The sequence below is a fragment of the Geotrypetes seraphini genome, chromosome 15 (assembly GCF_902459505.1).
Source record: "Geotrypetes seraphini chromosome 15, aGeoSer1.1, whole genome shotgun sequence".
Classification (NCBI taxonomy): domain Eukaryota; kingdom Metazoa; phylum Chordata; class Amphibia; order Gymnophiona; family Dermophiidae; genus Geotrypetes; species Geotrypetes seraphini.
The window spans coordinates 48,935,419-48,956,280 of NC_047098.1; positions in this window are offsets into that span (position 1 = coordinate 48,935,419).

Consider the following 20,862-nt stretch of genomic DNA (forward strand, 5'->3'; position numbering starts at 1 on the left):
AATACATATCAGTGGTTAGGCATACTACATTCATGTATACAGGTAAGTGTATACTTTACATGTGGATAGTAGTGTGAGAAATGAAATTCATAATATAATTATTGCAGGATGTAATAGAATAGTTAAATTCTGGAACACAGTGGCACGGTTTGTGTTAAGAGCGGATAGCGTAGCTGGTTTTAACAAAGGTTTGGACAATTTCCTGGAGGAAAAGTCCAAAGTCTATTATTGAGAAAGACATGAGAGAAGCCACTGCTTGCCCTGAATCGGTAGCATAGATGTTGCTACTCCTTGAATTGTGGCCAGGTACTAGGACCTAGATTGGCCACTGTGAGAACATGCTATTAGGCTTGATGACCCAGAAAGGCTATTCAATAAGACAATAAGAGAAAGGTATTAATACATAACTTAGGGAATAGGTAACATAACACATAAACACATTCATATATTAATATTGTGTTGTAATCAAATAATTATTGCAAACTGCAGAGGTCTGCAGAAAATTGCTGACTCAGAAGAGGGGAGGGGGCATTCCTGGGATAGTTTTTATTACTGTATGAACACAATTCCTACAGTCAAGTGGACATGAGATCTGATGATTCAGCCTAACTAAGGGCTATTGTTCAAGTAACCAGCCTGAGGGTGAGCATGTGAGGAGAAAAGCAAGTGCCCAAATATGAGCAACTGTAAATAGAATTGCAGGTCTGAGGAATAAGAGTAATGAGTGAAGTAATTAGGGGTGGAGAGACCAGAAGAAATAAAGAAAGTGTCTGATAGATTGTGAACTGCCATAAGAACATAACATAAGAACATAAGAATTGCCGCTGCTGGGCCAGACCAGTGGTCCATCGTGCCCAGCAGTCCGCTCCCGCGGTGGCCCTTAGGTCAAAGATCAGTGCCCTGAGACTAGCCTTCCCAAATTACATTCTGGTTCAGCAGGAATTTGTCTAACTTTGTCTTGAATCCCTGGAGGGTGTTTTCCCCTATAACAGCCTCCGGAAGAGCGTTCCAGTTTTCTACCACTCTGGATGAAGAAGAACTTCCTTACGTTTGTACGGAATCTATCCCCTTTTAACTTTAGAGAGTGCCATCTTGTTCTCTCTACCTTGGAGAGGGTGAACAAACTGTCTTTATCTACTAAATCTATTCCCTTCATTATCTTGAATGTTTCGATCATGTCCCCTCTCAGTCTCCTCTTTTCAAGGGAGAAGAGGCCCAGTTTCTCTAATCTCTCACTATATGGCAACTCCTCCAGCCCCTTTACCATTTTAGTCGCTCTTCTCTGGACCCTTTCAAGTAGTACTGTGTCCTTCTTCATGTACGGCGACCAATGCTTGGACACAGTATTCCAGGTGGGGGTGTACCATGGCCCGGTACAGTGGCATGATAACCTTCTCCGATCTGTTTGTGATCCCCTTCTTAAATCATTCCTAGCATTCTGTTCGCCCTTTACACCACTGCTGCTCATTGCGCGGACGGCTTCATTGACTTGTCGACTAATACTCCCAAGTCTCTTTCCTGGGAGGTCTCTCCGAGTACTGCACCGGACATCCTGTATTCGTGAGCAGGCAGGCAGGAGGGACTTAGAATGCACTAATTATAAAACTAATATATGTACTGAACTAAGTGTGCCTACTTTGTCATTCTTTTGATGCAAATTGGACACCCTTTCTGGCCAGGAATAAAATAAAATCATCTGCTGTTTCCAAAGCCTTTCCAGAGTATCCTTGTGAATTGTATCTTGTTTACTACAGTAGCATTCTATAAATTTAAGCATGGATTTCACTTGAACAATCTGTTCTAATGTATTTTTCACCACTTACAATATGTGTATGCATATATCTGTCTTCTGAAGTTATTATGGTTTTTGTTGCTAGTTCTGTGCAGTGTGTTCACACCCGGAAGCAGCCACGAATGTGAAACATTAGCCATCGTCGGTATGACAGATCTTTTATAAGGCAGACAAGCCTTTATTTGTTAATTTTTGAAATTTCAGTGGATTTACTTGCATTGCACAAAGCACTGATTTAATTTGTATATGAGGAGGTTTTTCTTTTATGCCTATGAGGTTTTTTTACCCTGCTATACCTGTCACCTGTCTCTGTAGGGTGGAGGTTGGGATCTGAGGCTTTTTCTTCCTCATTTTTCATTTTGTTGTTTGTCCTGCTTCTCTGGACACTTGCAGTGCCCTGTATTAGTGTTTGTGACACACGCACGTATCTGTTTTGTTTTTGATGACAAGTAGAAGTGTGTTTAGTTATTATATTAAAATGAGGAGTTATTACATACCATTATTAGATTTGTCTTCCATAACACAGGCCTTTTACTGTAGATTCAACCTTATCCTATGATTCTCAGGTTTCCAGGTTGTGGAAGAAAACCTTATAAACTCTGAGACAACTAGGGTTGATTAGATCTTATTTTTATGATCAACATTTTGTTATTTTAGTTCAAATGTTATTTTTTTTTCACAGCTGGATTACTATAACCCTTGTACTTGGGATTGAATTCATCCTTAATTGATTCAAAATACTGCTTAAGAATGATTTTTTGGCTTAAGAAATTTGACAGTGTTTCAGGATTCTTTTATAAACTTCACTGGTTACCTCATATAACTGTTAACATCGCTTGTATGGTTCACCATATTCTGCAAGCTAATTCTAGCGAAAATCTAATTAATCTTTTCTCACATCTATTTTTTTAAAAAAATTTTGTAAGATACATCAGTGGTCATTGTTAGGGTTGCCAGATTTTCCAATTGGAAAATCCGGACTCCTAGACCCGCCCTCAGGCCCACCCATCCCTGCCCTAATCCCACCCCCAGCCACACCCTAGCCCTGCCCCTGCTGCCTGATCTTGTCTGCCACTCCTCGCTGCCTGCTCTTGTCCGCAAATCACGTCGGGCAGGGAAGAAGTCCGTGCAAGCATGTGACATCATCACGTGACATCCGCGCACGCACAGACTTCCTCCCTGCCCGACGTGATTTGAGGAGGTTTTTCAAAACCTGGACAAAGTGCTGGGTTTTAAAAAGCCATCCGGACCCCCAGACGTGTCCTCAAAAGGAGAACATGTCTGGCAACCATAGTCATTGCTTATTTTTATCTGAGGGCCGTTTTGAGTCCAAAAGGGCTGAAGGAGAGCTGACAAATAACTTCCTACTTGACATCATGACGCCAATAATGCTTCTCGACAATCATTCCTACCCGAACACCTGTCCTTGGTCACATGTGCAGAACACAGATAACCTCTATGCAAATACAGGAGCACAAACTAATAGTCCTAATATACACAACCAAAACCCTAAGATGTCAGACTCTGCATGCAGTACCAACACCAGAGAAATGGAAAGATATGCATATCTTCTTGAACAGTGCAAAATATAGACAGCAGATGTACATTCTCAAAACTGACACATTTCAATCACTAAATTGAAAATAAAATTCATTTTTCCTACCTTTGTGGCTTGTGATTTGATTTTTCTAATCATCTTTTCCCAGTTTCTGGTTGTTCTTCCTTCTATCTGTGCATAGGCAGGAAACAGTAACAGAGAGAAAGCTTCTGGGCTGCCAAAGGCAGCGTGTTTACTTCACTCGTGCTGCCGGAGGGCCTGAAGAGTAAGAACAGCATTGCTGGGAATGGGAACAGTGAGCAAGCACTGGATCTCACCGGGGGTGGGGGAGGGGGGACTCTGGATAAGTGCGTGGTCTGCCATTGGCTCACGGGCCTTACATTGAAGACCACTGAGATACATGATACCTCCAGGGTTTCAAGACTAAGCTGGACAAGTTCCTGCTAAACCAGGACGTACACAGGTGAGGCTGGACTCATTTTAGAGCACCGGCCTTTGACCTGGGGGCCGCCGCGTGAGCGGACTTCTGGGCACGATGGACCACTGGTCTGACCCAGCAGCGGCAATTCTTATGTTCTTATATTATGATTTCCCTCTATAAGGGGTATTCATTATAAACATCAGTTTAATTCTTCACTTGTTTATTTAGCCATTTCTATGTGGGATGATTTACCTTCAACAATTAAGATGGAACTAAGCTACTTTGTCGTAAAAAGTTGAAAACTTTTTTATTTCACACATTTCCTTAATTTTATGTCATAATTGCAAGTCAAAACTCTTATAATTCCCTTCATCTGTGTAATGGGTCTCTTTTTGGCCCTCTTTTATTAAGCCACAGTAGAGGTTTCTACCACGGCCCAGAGCGGTAAATGCTACGATACTTCTCCGACACTCATAGAATTCCTATGAGTGTCAGAGCTGCCTCGGAACATTTAGTGCTCCAGGCTGTGGTAGAACCCTCTACTGCGGGTTAGTAAAAGAGGGCCTTTATTTGAAAATTGCCTTGAACCTTTATTGGCAACAGTGCAATTAATAAATCTTAGATTAGATTGGATTAGATTCTCAACCCAGTCCTTGGGGCACACCAAGTCCCATTGAATTTTCTGGATATCCACAATGAATATACATGAGACAGATTTGCACACCAATGAGGAAATACATGCCAATCACATGCATATTCATTGTGGATATCCTGAAAACACGATGGTGTGTCCCAAGAACTGGGTTGAGGAGTCCTGCCTTAACAGTTCATATTTATCTGGATACTCTTTTATTTATTTAAAAGACTTATAATCCGCCTAAAAACTAAGCGGGTTACAACCATACATACATAAAATATTAAGCAAACATAGTGACATTTGTATTGGTAACCATCTAGGTAGGAAATACCCCCAAACAGTTGTTCAATCTAATAACATCTGCCTCCTGATTTTAATTCACTTTTATGCAACATTTTAATATTATATCTGTTTGATTATTGCAGTAAAATGTCTGAACAACAAGCACAGTGGAAAAAACCTGCGTAGGACTATGACTCTCATGCAAACTTGGAAACAGGACTCAAAGAAAAACATCAAGAGATTGTAAGTTATTCAAAATACCGCTGTTCGTTTGATATTCAGTCTGAATAAATTTGACTGTGTGACAAAATATTACCAAAAATTGCACTGGCTTCCAATATTGTTTAAGTTTGGTTGTATATGTTTTAAGTCTTTACATGGTCTTTTACCATTTTGAATTTGTTAATAGAAAACGTCCTACATGGGGTTTACGGATATTTGACTTTCCATCTATTAAGGAATGTGTTTACAAACTATTTTATTAGGTCGGTATATGGAATAAATATCATGGTCATTTTATATTACGTTCCAGTACCTGGCATTTAGAAAATTGTTAAAAACAGTTGGTAAAATTTTTAACTAACCACGAGTCAACATCAGGCAGGAAGGCACATGTGTGGTGCGGACAGACCCAAAGCTTTGCAAAGCTTAAAGTGATGGTGCACTTTTCACTGTCCATACCAGGCTCCATGGATGACGTCACTCACATGTGAGAATATCTGCCTGCTGTCCCCAGATAATACCTGTTACATTAAGTAACTGTGTTTTACTTTTTATAGCCACCCTAGTCCTTGCCAAAACACACACAGATCAAGGGTATGGAAAAAATCTCATATGCTGAAAGATTGGAAATGCTGGGGCTATTCTCCCTGGAAAAGCGGAGACTTAGGGGAAACTTGATAGAAACCTTCAAAATCATGAAGGGCATAGAGAAGGTAGACAGGGACAAATTCTTCAGGCTGTGGGGAGCCACAAGCACAAGGGGGCACTCGGAGAAATTGAAAAAGGACAGGTTTAGAACAAATGCTAGGAGGTTCTATTTCACTCAGAGGGTGGTGGACACATGGAACGCGCTCACGGAGGCTGTGATAGGCCAGAGCATGCTACAGGGGTTCAAGGAGGGTCTAGATAAGTTCCTAAAAGAAAAGGGGATTGAGGGGTACAGATAGAAGTAGAGGTAGGTTATAGGATTAGACAGAAACCACTTCACAGGTCATGGACCTGATGGGCCGCCGCGGGAGCGGACCGCTGGGCGCGATGGACCTCTGGTCTGACCCAGTGGAGGCAACTTCTTATGTTCTTATGAGCCCTTACCAGATTCATGTTTTTCAGTTTTAGACATTAGTATTCTGGCTTTGTAAAATCAAGGCTTAGGGCTCCTCTTACAAAGCCATGATAGCGATTACTGCGCAGCAAATGTGATGCATCTCATTCAATTCCTATGGGCTGCGTCACATTTGCCACACTGGTACTCACTACCACGGCTTCGTAAAAGGGGATCGTAGACATTTTTGCAATAGAAATGACTAAATGCCAGTTTATGCACATATAAAACCCAAATAGTGCTTCCAAAATAAGCATCAAAGGGCATCCTTATCTTAGAGCAACCAGTGATGAGCCAGTCAGCCTCCAGTTGCGGGTATAGTCTGGACCAACAGTTTTGACTGCATAAAATTATGTTGGAAATATAGTATAAGCATGATTAGCTTCTGAAAGATTTACATTAAATTAGTGAGCATTGTAACATCAGCGTTAAAAATACCAGATGCTCTCATCTATCCATTGGACTTCATATAGAGGAGCTTTTTCAAGATAGCATCTAAATACGATTTTAGATGTTTTGTGGAACATGTCCCCAAATTCAATAGCGAACATGACCATTTTCAAAACAGAAAAACATTTATCTTTTTGTTTCAAAAATGGCCATTTCTTAGACGTGTTTGTGCATATTGCGTAGATCTATTTTGAAAAATTAAAAAAGAAAGGTCCAAAAGAAAAATACCATAAACAAGCCACTGAGATGTGGGAGGGGCTAGCATTTTTAACAGACTAAACACAGAGCAGTGGAACACCCTAGAAAGCACTACAGTGAAAAGTCTCAGGTACACATCTCATTATATATATATTGTATGGTAAGCCCTCTAAAACCCATCCAAAACCTACTGGACTCAACTGCACACCATAACAATAGTCCTTATGCCTGTAGGTGTCACCTATATGGAACTCCTCTCATATGAGGAAAGACTGAAAAGGTTAGGGCTCTTCAGCTTGGAAAAGAGACAGCTGAGGGGAGATATGATCAAAGTCTACAAAATCCTGAGTGGTGTAGAACAGGTACAAGTGGATCGATTTTATACTGCATCAAGATTTACAAAGACTAGGGGGAAACGCAATGAAGTTACAGGGTAATACTTTTAAAATCAATAGAAAATATTTTTTCACTCAGAGAATAGTTAAGCTCTGGAATGCATTGCCAGAGGATGTGGTGAGAGCCGTTAATGTAGTTGGTTTTAAAAAAGATTTGGACAAGTTCCTGGAGGAAAGTCCATAAACTGTTGGGAGAAGCCACTGCTTGCCCTGCATCAGTGGCATGGAATGCTGATACTATTTGGAGTTTTGCCAGGTACTTATGACCTGGATTGCACTCCGTGAAGACGGGATACTGGACTAGATGGACCGTTGGTCTGATCTAGTATGTTTTGGGTGGGTTTTGGAAGGCTCACATGTTCTATGACAGGTGTACTAGTCAGTATGGGAAATGGGCCTAGTCCACTGCGCTAACCACTAGGCTACTCCAAGAACCTGATTGCTGCTCTCGTAGGACTGGACATAACATCTGAAGCTGGTATATACTGTTTCTTTCACATCTTAGAGGAGTGGGAGTGGGAGGGGGGGTCAGTTGCCAATGGGGAAGTGTGAGAGAGTCATGCCTTCATCCCTTCAGTTGTCATCTGGTCAGTTTGGGTAACATTTTGGCACTTATTCATTATTAAGAACATAAGAACATAAGAAACGCCCTCACCGGATCAGACCTAGGTCTATCTAGTCCAGTGATCCGCACACGCGGATGCCCAGTTAGGTGCTCCCTGTTGGAGACCCGGATTTCCCATATCACCGGATATGATTTGCAAGAAGGTGTGTATCCAACTTGCGCTTGAAACCTTGAACACTGGTCTCTGCGACAAGCTCCTCTGGGAGAGCATTCCAAGCGCTCACCACTCGCTGTGTGAAACAGAACTTCCTGACATTTGTCCTGAACCTGCTGCCACACAGTTTCAGGCTGTGACCTCTTGTACGTGTCACATCTGAAAATGTCAGTAATGCTTCTTCCTGGTCTATTATGTCAAATCCTTTTAATATTTTAAAAGTCTCTATCAAATCCCCTCTCAATCTTCTCTTTTCAAGGGTGCACAGTCTCAGTTTTCTGAGGCGTTCATGGTAGCTCAAATTCTCCATACCTTTGACTAGTTTCGTGGCTCGCCTTTGCACCCTCTCCAGCAGAGTTATATCCTTCTTGAGATATGGAGACCAGTGTTGGACACAGTATTCCAAGTGTGGTCTAACCATTGCTCTGTAAAGTGGCATTATGACGTCCTCCGACCTGCTCGTGATCCCCTTTTTAATCATGCCCAACATCCTGTTTGCTTTCTTTTCTGCCGCCGCGCATTGAGCCGATGGTTTTAGGGTTTTATCTATCAGGACCCCCAAGTCCCTTTCTTGTTCGCATTTGGCTAATGTCACACCCAATATTTTATATTCATATTCTTTGTTTTTCTTTCCCAAATGCATCACCTTGCATTTGTCTATATTGAAATTCATTTGCCACTTTATCGCCCATTTTTCCAGCTGGTTCAAATCCTTCTGAAGATCCTCGCAGTCCCTTGGAGAGCCAACCCCCCGACATAATTTTGTATCATCTGCAAACTTGATTATGTTGCATGTCGTTTCCTCTTCAAGGTCATTTATAAAAATATTGAACAAGATGGGCCCCAAAACTGAGCCCTGGAGCACGCCGCTAGTCACCTTCTCCCAATCCGAGAATTTCCCATTTATGATCATCCTCTGTTTTCTGTTCTCTAGCCATTTGCCAATCCATCTGTGCACTTCTCCTCCTATTCCATGACTTAGTAATTTACTCATAAGCCTTGCGTGCGGGACCTTGTCAAACGCTTTCTGGAAGTCCAAGTAAATTATGTCCACTGGTTCTCCAGTATCGATTTGTTTGTTTACCTTGTCAAAAAATTGAAGCAAATTTGTCAAGCATGACTTCCCTTTCCTGAAGCCGTGTTGATTAGCACTTATTAGGCTGTGCTCATCCAGGTGTTGTACAATGGTATCTTTAATTAGTGCTTCAATTATCTTCCCAGGAACCGATGTAAGACTCACAGGTCTGTAGTTCCCCGGTTCACCTCTTGATCCTTTCTTGAAAATTGGGATGACATTTTCTATCCTCCAGTCATCCGGTATTTGCCCGGTTCTGATTGACATGTTAGCTAAGGATTGTAATAGTTCGCCAATTTCTATCTTAAGTTCCTTTAATACTCTTGGGTGAATTCCATCCGGTCCAGGGGCTTTGTCACTTTTAAGTCTATCAATCTGAGAGTATATCATGTCCAACCCCACAGGTAGTGTTGCGAGGCTCTCCTCTATGCTTCCGGCGAATATCCTCCTTGCTTCTGGCATTCTTGTAGTGTCCTCATTTGTAAAGACCGAGGCAAAGAATGAATTTAACCTGTCGGCAACCTGTTTGTCTTCTTTTATTGACCCTTTCTTGTCTTGGTCGTTGAGAGGACCCACTACCTCTCTTGCTGGCTTGTTTCCTTTTATATATCTAAAAAACGGCTTGAAGTTTTTGGCTTCTTGCGCTATCTTCTCTTCATAGACTCTTTTGGCGTCTCTTACCGCTTTATGACACTTTTTCAGGTCTAGTCTCAAAAACACAAATTGTACCTGGACATTTTCTACAATGTTCGATTTTTGCAGAAAAATATTCAAATCATAAGCCTGCCCTAGTCTTGCCCAAACCACACCTCCAACATGACCCCTTGAAATTTAGACACACTGCAGATGAACAGCTAGAAAACTATCTACAGAATGGATTTGAAAATATAGCGATTTGGACATTTTGGCAAGAAATATGTCTATCTGCCCCTTTATGCCAGTTTTTGGATGTTTTTCTTTTTTGAAAATGAGCCCTCATAATTTCCCCGAAGGTCCCAGTGGCAGGATTAAAATGCTGAAGAGGTTTGGCAGGATGAAAACCAAGAAGCAGGTGCCAAGTTAGGTTACAGTGGTTAATGGAAACATATATTTAAGAGGTGCTGAACTCAGGTGAGATTTAGGAAAGAATGCCATGGGACAAACATTTTGCATGATTGGCATTTGTTTACACAGCATGGCATTTGTTTACACTGACTTCAAACATCAACCACTTTTTAAAAATTTATATCCAGATATTGCCAGTATTCGGCACTGGTACTCGGATAACTGTCTGGATATTTTACTGTACTAACTTTTCCAAACAGTTATCTAGCTACTTGTGCTAAGCTTGCAGCATAAAATGAGCCCAGGTGGAAACAATAGGGAGAGGGCTGAGGAGATTACGAACACTGTGGAGAATACTGGAGAGAAGACTGGAAGGAGGAATGGAGGGAAGAGCCAGGCTGCACTAAGCAGGAGAGAGCCTGCCAAGAGGTCTCTGTCCCAGACCTTAGCTAAGGCACAGCTGGTCTTACAACCCTCCCGAGTGACCAGACTTCTAACTCCTCAACAGCAGTGCAGGGAAGTAGCAAGACTTCCAGGACAGGGCTGTCTGTTAGCTGGCCCTGAAGGGAGTTCTTACCCTAGCTCAGAGAATGGTGATTCCCTAATGGAATTAGAAAGGGCGTTATCTGAGAGCAGTGACATGGAATGCAATCTCGCAGCGTGGGAGCTCCAGGAGAGTCACAGATAACGAGGTATGAATGGGGGAGGGGAATGAAAGTGCATGTTTGGAAGTAGCGTTCTTTCTCCCTTAGCCTAACTGTGAACTAACATGAATAAAGTACTTAGAGCCCGAGAGGAAAGCCTGTGAAGATAGGGAAGGAGGTGAGAACCTGTAATTAACCTCCTCAGAAAGCTTGCACGGAACTTAGAGTCCCGATATAGTTTAATCCTGAAGCAGGAACTTTGGGAGGGGACTAACAGCAGTCTGAAATGGTTGGGTTATAAAGTTCCCTTGCCCTACCCTGAGAGCTTGGGGTAGTGGGGGGCATTGGGCTTCAGGGGGGACAGTGCTAAAGCTTCCTAACGATTTTTCAAACAGAAAAAGCAAAATCAGGAGAAAACGTTTTGGTTTTATTTTTGGCTTTTCTACCTGAACATCAGGCTGGACTGTATGAAAATATGTTTTGTTTAAGTCTCCTCAACACAGAGGGACTGCTTGAACCCTAGTGCTGTAAACTGAGGGAAATAAATGAAAAGCTGAACTTTACCACTAACGCAGCCTCCATTAATTATTCCACTGTTTCCCAGCGGAAGTCCTCCTGGGAGCGCTTGGTCCTTACGCCTGGGGCGGGAGCTGGGTTGCTTGCGCTAGGCTTACCCCCGGCCCCGCCACAATACATATGCGCACGATCTATACATATGTGTACAAGCACACACCTATATAAAGCTTGTTTTCTGTATAACTGTCAACATTTGATTAATTTAAAAAAAAAACTGGAATATATCATCCTGAATAAATTTTCGATAAGACTACACTAGCACCCAGTGATTATCCGCATGATATGTGGAGATGCCATACCACGGTTTTCTGTCCGGAGATCTGATCCTTATTAAAAATTTGTATCTGGAGAAAGGTTATGGCATTGGCTCTCATAGAGTGGTGCAAGAGTTTCCAGAAGAGAGGTGGAAGGGGACATGCGGAGAATGTATTTGGAAGAAATGGGCTCAGCTGAGCTCAAGGGAGGAAGTGGCAGGGCCCTATCAGATCACACTGAGGAAAATATCACGAAGATGAAGGACTTTTGCTGAGTCAAGAAGATGTTGTGAACCATCCATCAAATAAGTTGAGCAGCCAGCATTTCTCAGTCAATGGTGTGGGGAAGGAGTTGCTTGCACTGTGTCATATAAGCAACACAGTTCTTGGTTAGCTATTGTGTTCACCTCCACTTAAGACAACACAAGTCAAGATCACTGTGGATGATTCAAAAGTTTCCCCCATATGCTGTTGGTTTACAGAAGAGAAAATTGTCATGTCAAAGCCACCCATCAGCACCCAAAATGACCGACTTTATAGCTTAGTTGTTCGTGCAGCATCCTGGGGAGCTGGGTTTAATTGCCACTGCAGCTCCTTGTGACTGGGCAAGTCACATTCCATTGCCCAGGTACAAAATAAGCACCTATAATATGTAAACCACTTTGATTGTAACCACAGAAAGATGGTATATCAAGTTCCTTTCCTTTGCTTCCACAGACTGCAGTGAAAAGGTGTGATATGACCATATCACAGAGGCATACCATGACTCGCACTGGCTTCCAATAGAAGCGAGAGTACACTTCAAATTCTACTGCTTACTTTACAAGGCTCTCAATGGAGAGGGCCCAACCTACTGGAATAGCCGACTAAATCAATCCTCCTCAATCAGACACAGAAGATCCCACTCACTTTTCTCTCACCCATCATCCAAAGATGTCAAACGAAAAAAGCTTTATGACAACCTAATAGCCTCCAAAGCAGCTAAACTGGACAGACAAATCACTACTCTGTTATCTTCGACTTCAGACTACAAAGCCTTCAGGAGAGATATTAAAACCATACTCCTCAAAAAACACATAAAACCTATCCAGCACAATCAATCCCAACCAAATATCTAACACTCTGTTTACCCTTAGATCTCTCTAATACTCTTTTATCTATCAAACGTTATCTAAAACCCATAATTTCACCCTATTCTTATCTCCTAAAGACCTCCACTTCCCTTTGTTAACTCTTTATCCAATGTTTATTACCTTACAAAATTCTATGTCATCGCTTATTCTATTCCTTTTAATTTGAATGTAATTCTTGTTTTTAGTTTGAATGTAATCCGCCTTGAACCGCAAGGTAATGGCGGAAAAGAAATCACTAATGTAATGTAATGTAATGTAATGTAATATTACTGCCAATCATCTTCTACATACTCGGTCAACATATCAACCATGGTTCCCATTGGAGTGGCCAAACTGGAATGCTTCATCGACTCAGATTAATGGTGAATACTATTGTGAAAATTTACTATCACAGCAACTGCTACAATCATTCGATGTATCGCTAGCAATGTTTACTTGATTCAACAAGCCAATGCACATGCTCATCATGCTTGAAGAAACACGATCCAGCTGCTGCTAGATTTCATTTTGCCAGACTTGTGGCCCCCTAATAGTCCGGACCTGAACCCTGTTGATTACAGGATTTGGAGTCTTACGCAGCAGCGTGTTTATGAAAGGTTGATTTATGATATCAACAACCTTCAGCAGCGTCTGGTTGAGTGTAAGCCAACTTGAATCAGGGTATCATTGATGCTGCGATTGATCAGTGGAGAAAATGACTACAGCATATGTGTGTGTGTGTGTGTGCTTGCCTGTGTGCATACTGTATTCTCTTTTTAAATCACCCACCACCCTGCTTCAGGACCCACAACCCCTGGAAAATTTGGTTATAAAACCAAATCATGATTCTCCAAATAATCACACACCTCCTTGGCTTTGCTCTCCTCCACCCTCCATCCTACCCCTGTTTCAGCCCAGCACCATAATCTCAAGATGAGGTAAGAAGAGAGATCTTGTCATTGTGTGTGTGTGTGAGGGGGGGTGGGGGTGGAGTGGGGTGGAGGAAAGCAATGCTAGTTACTGCAGAAGGCAGAATGGAAGAGAAAATTGGTCATCATGGGGAGGAGGACTGGAAGAGATAAATGTTGAGAAGAGGTAAAACTCGGACCTGATAGACCTGACGGACCTCGCGGATCTAAAACCGCATGTCCTTAAAAATCTGAGGTCCGTGTCCGTGCCACTCGTAGTTTCTGTCTCTTACAGACCTCTATGAGATTTTAGTGCTGATGGATCCATCTCAGCATAGGGAGGGAAAAGTATTAGGATCCGTCAGCGCTAAAATCTCATCAAGATCTGTTAGAGCCAGAGACTAATGCTGGAGCGGCAGAGCAGAAACTTTCTTATCTATAGGTTTAAGTCTGCCGGATCTTATTATAGTTTAAAGTAAGGGTACACTATAGTGAATCAGGCTTCCTGGATCGCAAATTGGAGGTCTCTTCAGGAGATCCAGAAAACCCGGTGCTTAACAGAGTTGTTTAACCGTTTTGTGCTCTGCTTATCATTTAAGCCCGACATAGAATTTGGCTCTGACAGACCTCTATGAGATTTTAGCGCTGATGGATCCTAATACTTTTCCTTCCCTATGCTGAGACGGATCCGTCAGCGCTAAAATCTCTTAGAGGTCTGTAAGAGGCAGAAACTATGAGTGGCACAGACATGGACCTCAGATTTTTAAGGACGTGCGGTTTTAGATCCGCGAGGTCCGTCAGGTCCGTGAGGTCTGCATTTTACCCCTTACCATAAATGTTGCTTCTATTAATCAACTACCCTAAACTTCAGAAAAAAACAATGTTTCTAATAATAGTCTGGGCAATTATTAGCAAGAATATGGATGTATGGAGTATATCCACACATGCAGAGAGAGAGAGAGATATGTTGAATATGTATACAAAACTTTCATTTTTTTCAATCGGTATGTGTCTATATGTCATCAAAAAGCACTGTTACAAAGCAATAAATTTGAGACTGTAGGTTCATGAAATGGTTAACTGTTGTTTAAAATATTGCTCTGGCCTACATAGCTGAAGAAAGTTTACAATCTATTGACCTCATCTGCCTGAAATGTATGTCCCTGCCTTACCACATTGTAAGCTAAATAGATAAGAGTTTGAGCCATGATGTACCCTGCCCTTCTGTACATTTAACATTTAGAACTGTAAGAGTTAGATAAGTGACCTGCTAGTGTGAGCTTAGGACCAATAATAATTGTAGAAAGTTATAGAAGTAACAAACGAAAATTGTAGTTTTTGCATATATTAGTTTGCAAAAAGGGCATAAAAGTCCATGTATTTCCTGTTTCTGACACTCTAGTAGGCAGGCTATTAACTGCACTAGAGTCCGGTATACCGTAATAAATTTCTTGTACTTTCTTCACGCCTCTGACTTTGTGTGTCCAAGTGACCTTTCAAGACCATATGACACTCCTTGGTTCAACAAAGAATATCTTCAACTGTTGATTAATCTATATATATAAAATCAGAGGTATGTATGTGTGTATGTATGTGCGTGTGTATGTGCCGCGATCACGCAAAAACGGCTTGACCAATTTGAACGAAACTTGGTATGCAGATCCCTCACTACCTGAGGTGATATGTTCTGGGGGTCTCGCGGCCCACCTGCACACGTGGGCGGTGCTACAAACAGAACATCAGATTTCACCCATTCATGTCAATGGAAAAAATGTAAAAAGCTGCCATTCTCACAGTAATTCAAAAACGGCTTGACCGATTTGAACGAACCTTGGTATGCAGATCCCTCACTACCTGGGGTGATATGTTCTGGGGGTCTCGCGGCCCACCTGCACACGTGGGCGGAGCTACAAACATAAAATCAGATTTCACCCATTCATGTCAATGGAAAAAATGTAAAAAGCTGCCATTCTCACAGTAATTCCAACTACCTGGGGTGATATGTTCTGGGGGTCTCGTGGCCCACCTGCACACGTGGGCGGAGCTACAAACATAAAATCAGATTTCACCCATTCATGTCAATGGAAAAAATGTAAACAGCTGCCATTCTCACAGTAAATCAAAAACGGCTTGACCGATTTGAACGAAACTTTGTATGCAGATCCCTCACTACCTGGGGTGATATGTTCTGGGGGTCTTGAGGCCCACCTGCACACGTGGGCGGAGCTACAAACATAAAATCAGATTTCACCCATTCATGTCAATGGAAAAAATGTAAACAGCTGCCATTCTCACAGTAAATCAAAAACGGCTTGACCGATTTGAACGAAACTTTGTATGCAGATCCCTCACTACCTGGGGTGATATGTTCTGGGGGTCTCGCGGCCCACCTGCACACGTGGGCGGAGCTACAAACAGAACATCAGATTTCACCCATTTATGTCAATGGAAAAAAAGTAAAAAGCTGCCATTCTCACAGTAATTCAAAAACGGCTTGACCGATTTGAACAAAACTTGGTATGCTAACCCCTCACTACCTGGGGTGATATGTTCTGGGGGTCTCGCGGCCCACCTGCACACATGGACGGAGCTACAAACAGAAAATCAGATTTCAACCATTCATGTCAATGGAAAAAATGTAAACAGCTGCCATTCTCACAGTAAATCAAAAACGGCTTGACCGATTTGAACGAAACTTGGTATGCAGATCCCTCACTACCTGGGGTGATATGTTCTGGGGGTCTCTTCACCCAAGAATTTATATGTTCTTGCTCCTGGAGGTGAAACTAAAAATGTTGTTTATAATCAAGTTTTGTGTTAGTTGTATTGTATTCATTTTGTCAAATATTTCACATTATAATTTGAATATTGTACTTTTTATAAAGCTGTAAAAAAATAATTTCATTCACCACTATAAAGTATCTTTATTTGAATCCATTTACAGTGTTATTGCTATACTTAAATACCCGTGCAACGCCGGGGCATCAGCTAGTAAATAAATAAATAAGTAGATAAGTGTATCATTCAAGCACTTGCGTGGCTTAAATAGTCCTCAAAAGATAAGGAGGAAAAAGCCTCAGAGTCCCATCACTCCCCTCCAGAGACTGGGTGGTGTATACTAGGGGTCAAAAAACATCATCGGCATAAAAAAAACCTCCTTTCTTATAATAGTGGAATATATATATTTTTTGTTCAATGCACGAAAAACAATTGACATACCGTCTGTCATCTGTTAAACATGCACTAAAGGGGCAAAAAGATATTTATCTTAGATCATAAAGCACTGATGTTGATCAACATTTTGCAAACATCCCTTCATTTAAAAAAAAAAAAAAAATTGTATCTGTCAGCCATTTTGTACAATTACATTCCTGTTTTTCAAAGTGAATTATTCAGTTTACCATTTCTGTATGGGAACCATGAGTACGTGAAGCTTGTAAGAGAAATGCTTCATTGAATATCAGACATTTAAAATACCTTTGATACCACAAGAGTGCCATCTACTGGATGCCAATTGCAACCCCTGAGGCAGGCATTTTAAAGCCGAAACATGGACGGTGTCAGGTCTGGTATACAGATTGGATTTGATGTTAGGGTCTACTATACAGGTTGTATTTAATGTCATAATTTTCCATTCAGAATATATATTGCTTCATTGTGTTGGAATAAAACCTCAATTAATGGTTAATGTGTAACATTCCTTCCCCACTTTTTTTTATTTATTCTGCAATTATTATATACTTACTGTACACGTATGTGAAACAAACATCAAACTGCTAAAGATTCACAATATCTGATGGTGATATATGGAAGCTAAAAAAAAATCCCAACAAGGCTACATGTATATGTTAATTATAATATTACTGTCCCCTTTTTTGAAGTTATGAGTATAATGCATTTCATTGTTTACAAGATTGTACCCAAAACATTTATTCAGGAATTTTTTCCATATGTAAAAAATGATCCCTGGGGTTATAAGAGGCATCATTTTATTGATATTAAATTAGATAGATAAACCTGCATAATAATAATAAACTAGACTAAGGGAAGGTGATGCTACCACTTTCATATATTCACTGTGAAAGAGATTTTCCCCAAAATACAAGAAAGTGCTATTGTAGGAGCTTAATAGCTTGCAGAGGCCTGAGCAGACAAACACACACAACTCTTATTTACAGAGCAGAAAGCCAGCCCTCTCCCTGCATGTGCCTGGGTGTATAGATCCACGTACACACATCTACACATACACACCACTATGCTCTGGAAAAGTAAACATGGGGCATTATGCTATTAATCCTGTGGGAAATGGAACTAAAGAAGGGGAGAAGGAGGTGGGCAGTGAAATCGTGACCATTATTTGCAAAGAAAAGGAGCAGTTGGTTGCCCAGCTCCTGCCCCAGCAACTACACATTCGCCAAGTGCTCAGTGATTCAGCTCCTTTCTCCATTTTCAGGCCAACACGGCCGTCAGTCTGAATTATTTTCAATGAGTGCTTCTATATCTCATGTCAGTTCCCAGTTCGAACCCATCACCGAGTGTCGAGGCTGCGACGTGCTGCACATTTTTATGAGCCCCCCCCCCCTCCCCCAGCCCTGGTTTGCTATTAACCTTTTCCTTTAACCAGACGCTCCCCCTTTGTCCTGCTGCAGTTGCTGATAGAAGCAGCTGCCTGTGCCCAGAAAGGAGAACCAGACCACATTGACTCTTCAGTACAGAATTGCAGTAAACGATTCCCCCCACCTCACGCACTCTTTTCATGTATTTCCAGGAAATCTATTTCTTATCTAATTCTACTACCAAGATCAACAGGACTAAAGTGTGCAACCCTTTGTCATCTTTTTATCCTATAAAAATGATTAGATTTGATGCAATTAGGATCATGAGGAAGAATTGCCTGGGTCACTTTGCCCAGTGTCTGTTGCTGATGCCCGACATTAACAGTCTGTTTATTAACTGCTTTACATTTTCTGCTACAAGCATGCATTCTTATGCTAACTGCTGATAAGGGCAGAGAAAATTTGCACATTGTTATAGCATGATATAAAACAGGCACGTTGTTTTGTCGGTATTTGTCTTCCTGTGTCTAAGGAGGGGGGCTAGTTTTCTGCTCTGTAAATAAGAGTTGTGTGTGTTTGTCTGCTCGGGCCTCTACAAGGTATTAAATTCCTGCAACAGCTCTTTCTTACATGGGGAAGGGGGGGGGGGAGATATCTCTCTCACCGTGACTACATGAGAGTGGTAATGTCACCTTCCCTTAGTTTAGTTTATTATTTTTTATATGCAGGTTTATTTGTCTTATTTAATTGTGCTAATGTGCATACATATACTGATGCCCCTTTTAATCCTCCATAGAGGTTTCCAACCCCCTCCCCCCCAATATTTTACACACTGTATAGGAAAAAAAATCCTAGAATAAATGCCTTGGGTATGATCTGGTAAATAATAAAATGCATTATGACTAAATCAGGGATTCTCAAACCAGTATTCAGGACACACCCAGCCAGTCAGGTTTTCAGGATACCCAACATGAATGCACATGAGAGAGATTTGTATTCAATGGAGGTGATGCATGCAAATTTATCTTGTGCATAGTCATTGTGGATATCCTGAAAACCTGACTGCATCTAAAGAACTGGATTGAGAACACTATGAAATACATTATATATATTGAAAAAAAAGGTACAATAATCTTAAAGATGTCCATGCAGCCTTTTTTTTTTTTTTTTTTTGTATAAGCCTCTATACAGCACCACCAGACTTTGTAAATCTTTAGCAAATTTGGTGTTTATTCCTTTATTCCACATTCCCACACTCTCATGTCTGGGTGGTGAGCCTTCCACTGAGGCACAGGGATGGCAATTCTATAGAGGGCCACCTATTTGGAGTCCATTTTATAAATGAAGGTCCACTCCTACTTTTCTGTGTAGGATACTTTCATAACCGGCACATGACCAGTAGCCCCCAAATTCCATAAATGGCACTTAACATTGTGCATGCAAATTTGGGCATGCACCCAACGTCTCCATGCAATTTAATTAAGTTATAAGCCTATTGGCAGCAATAATTGGGTGCCAACAATTAACTGGTGTTTATTGACAACAATTTAGATTTACACATACATCTTGCTATGTGCTAGTCTATAAAGATGCATGTAAATTTTTTAGCCCTCAGTTGAAAAGGGGGCCATGGGAGAGGCATGGGTGGGTCAGGGGCATTCACTAAAGACGCACACAGTATTGCAGACTTCTGGGGATCTGTGCCTGACGTATGTTTGGGGATTTACCCCAGGTTTCAATTGGTATAAATATTTGTGCCTGAAAGTTGATCCTGGCACTGCGTGGTTTCTATACATGGCACCCAACTCAGAGCTTGAAAAACACAAAAAAGGGCACTAAAAAGTCCAGGATTTAAAAAAAAAAAATCCACAATAACATCACTGTTCCATAAAAACGTATATCGTATCAAGCTTTCGACATAGCCATGTCCCGACACATATTACCAGTGGCATTCTTCCTCCTACAGCTCCGATATGGTATATGCTTTGTTGAGTTCTTCTCTTTAAATTATACTCCATCAAATACACATCCTGGCAAACAAGGTATTGCTTCTTCTCCTGATGAAGGTGTGTCTAACCGAAACACGGTCATCTCAAGAGCTTGATGCAATAAATGATTTTATGGACCAGCGGTGTGTCACAGTGGATTAAATAGTTTTTGAAATCCTGGACTCTGTAGTGCCCCACGTTTTGCGTGTTTCATTATTTGTTTCGTGGGACATTGTTTCTCCTATTTTTTTGTCTTCACCCAACTCGGAGCATCATTTCTAGAACATCACTCAACAACAATTTTTTTTCAGTGCCAAAATGTGGACGCCATTTACTGAATTTCGTCCTATGAGTTAGGCATGGAACTGGTGAAAATTCTCATCTCTAGATTCAAGAAGTACATGCAAAACTTTAAGTGTTTGCCCCCACTATGTTCCATTCAGACTTCACCCAAGTGAACATTCGCTTGCATTCAGACCACATTATTCTAGAAACATATCCACATGTAAATAATGGCATTTACACGTATATTTCACATATGCATCTAAATACTAGTTTCCAAAAGCAGCTATTTACACTGGAGATCCACACCACATAGAGATTTCAATGAGGCAAGACTACAATGTGTGGTTCAGGCAAGACTACAATGCATAAATGTATTCTCCATTTTACAAAAGAAATACATGTGTATGAGGAAAAAAATGTCCTCCTCAGGTTTTACACATCTCAAAGGCGTGCATGGGCTTTTACAAAGTTCGTTTTAGGCAGTGTTTTTACATAAGAGATGAAGGAAGTCATTCTTGTAGTTTATTTCATCCTCTACAATGAAACCAAATTAAAATTGCAGCCTCAGTGTTTATCTGGCAGCA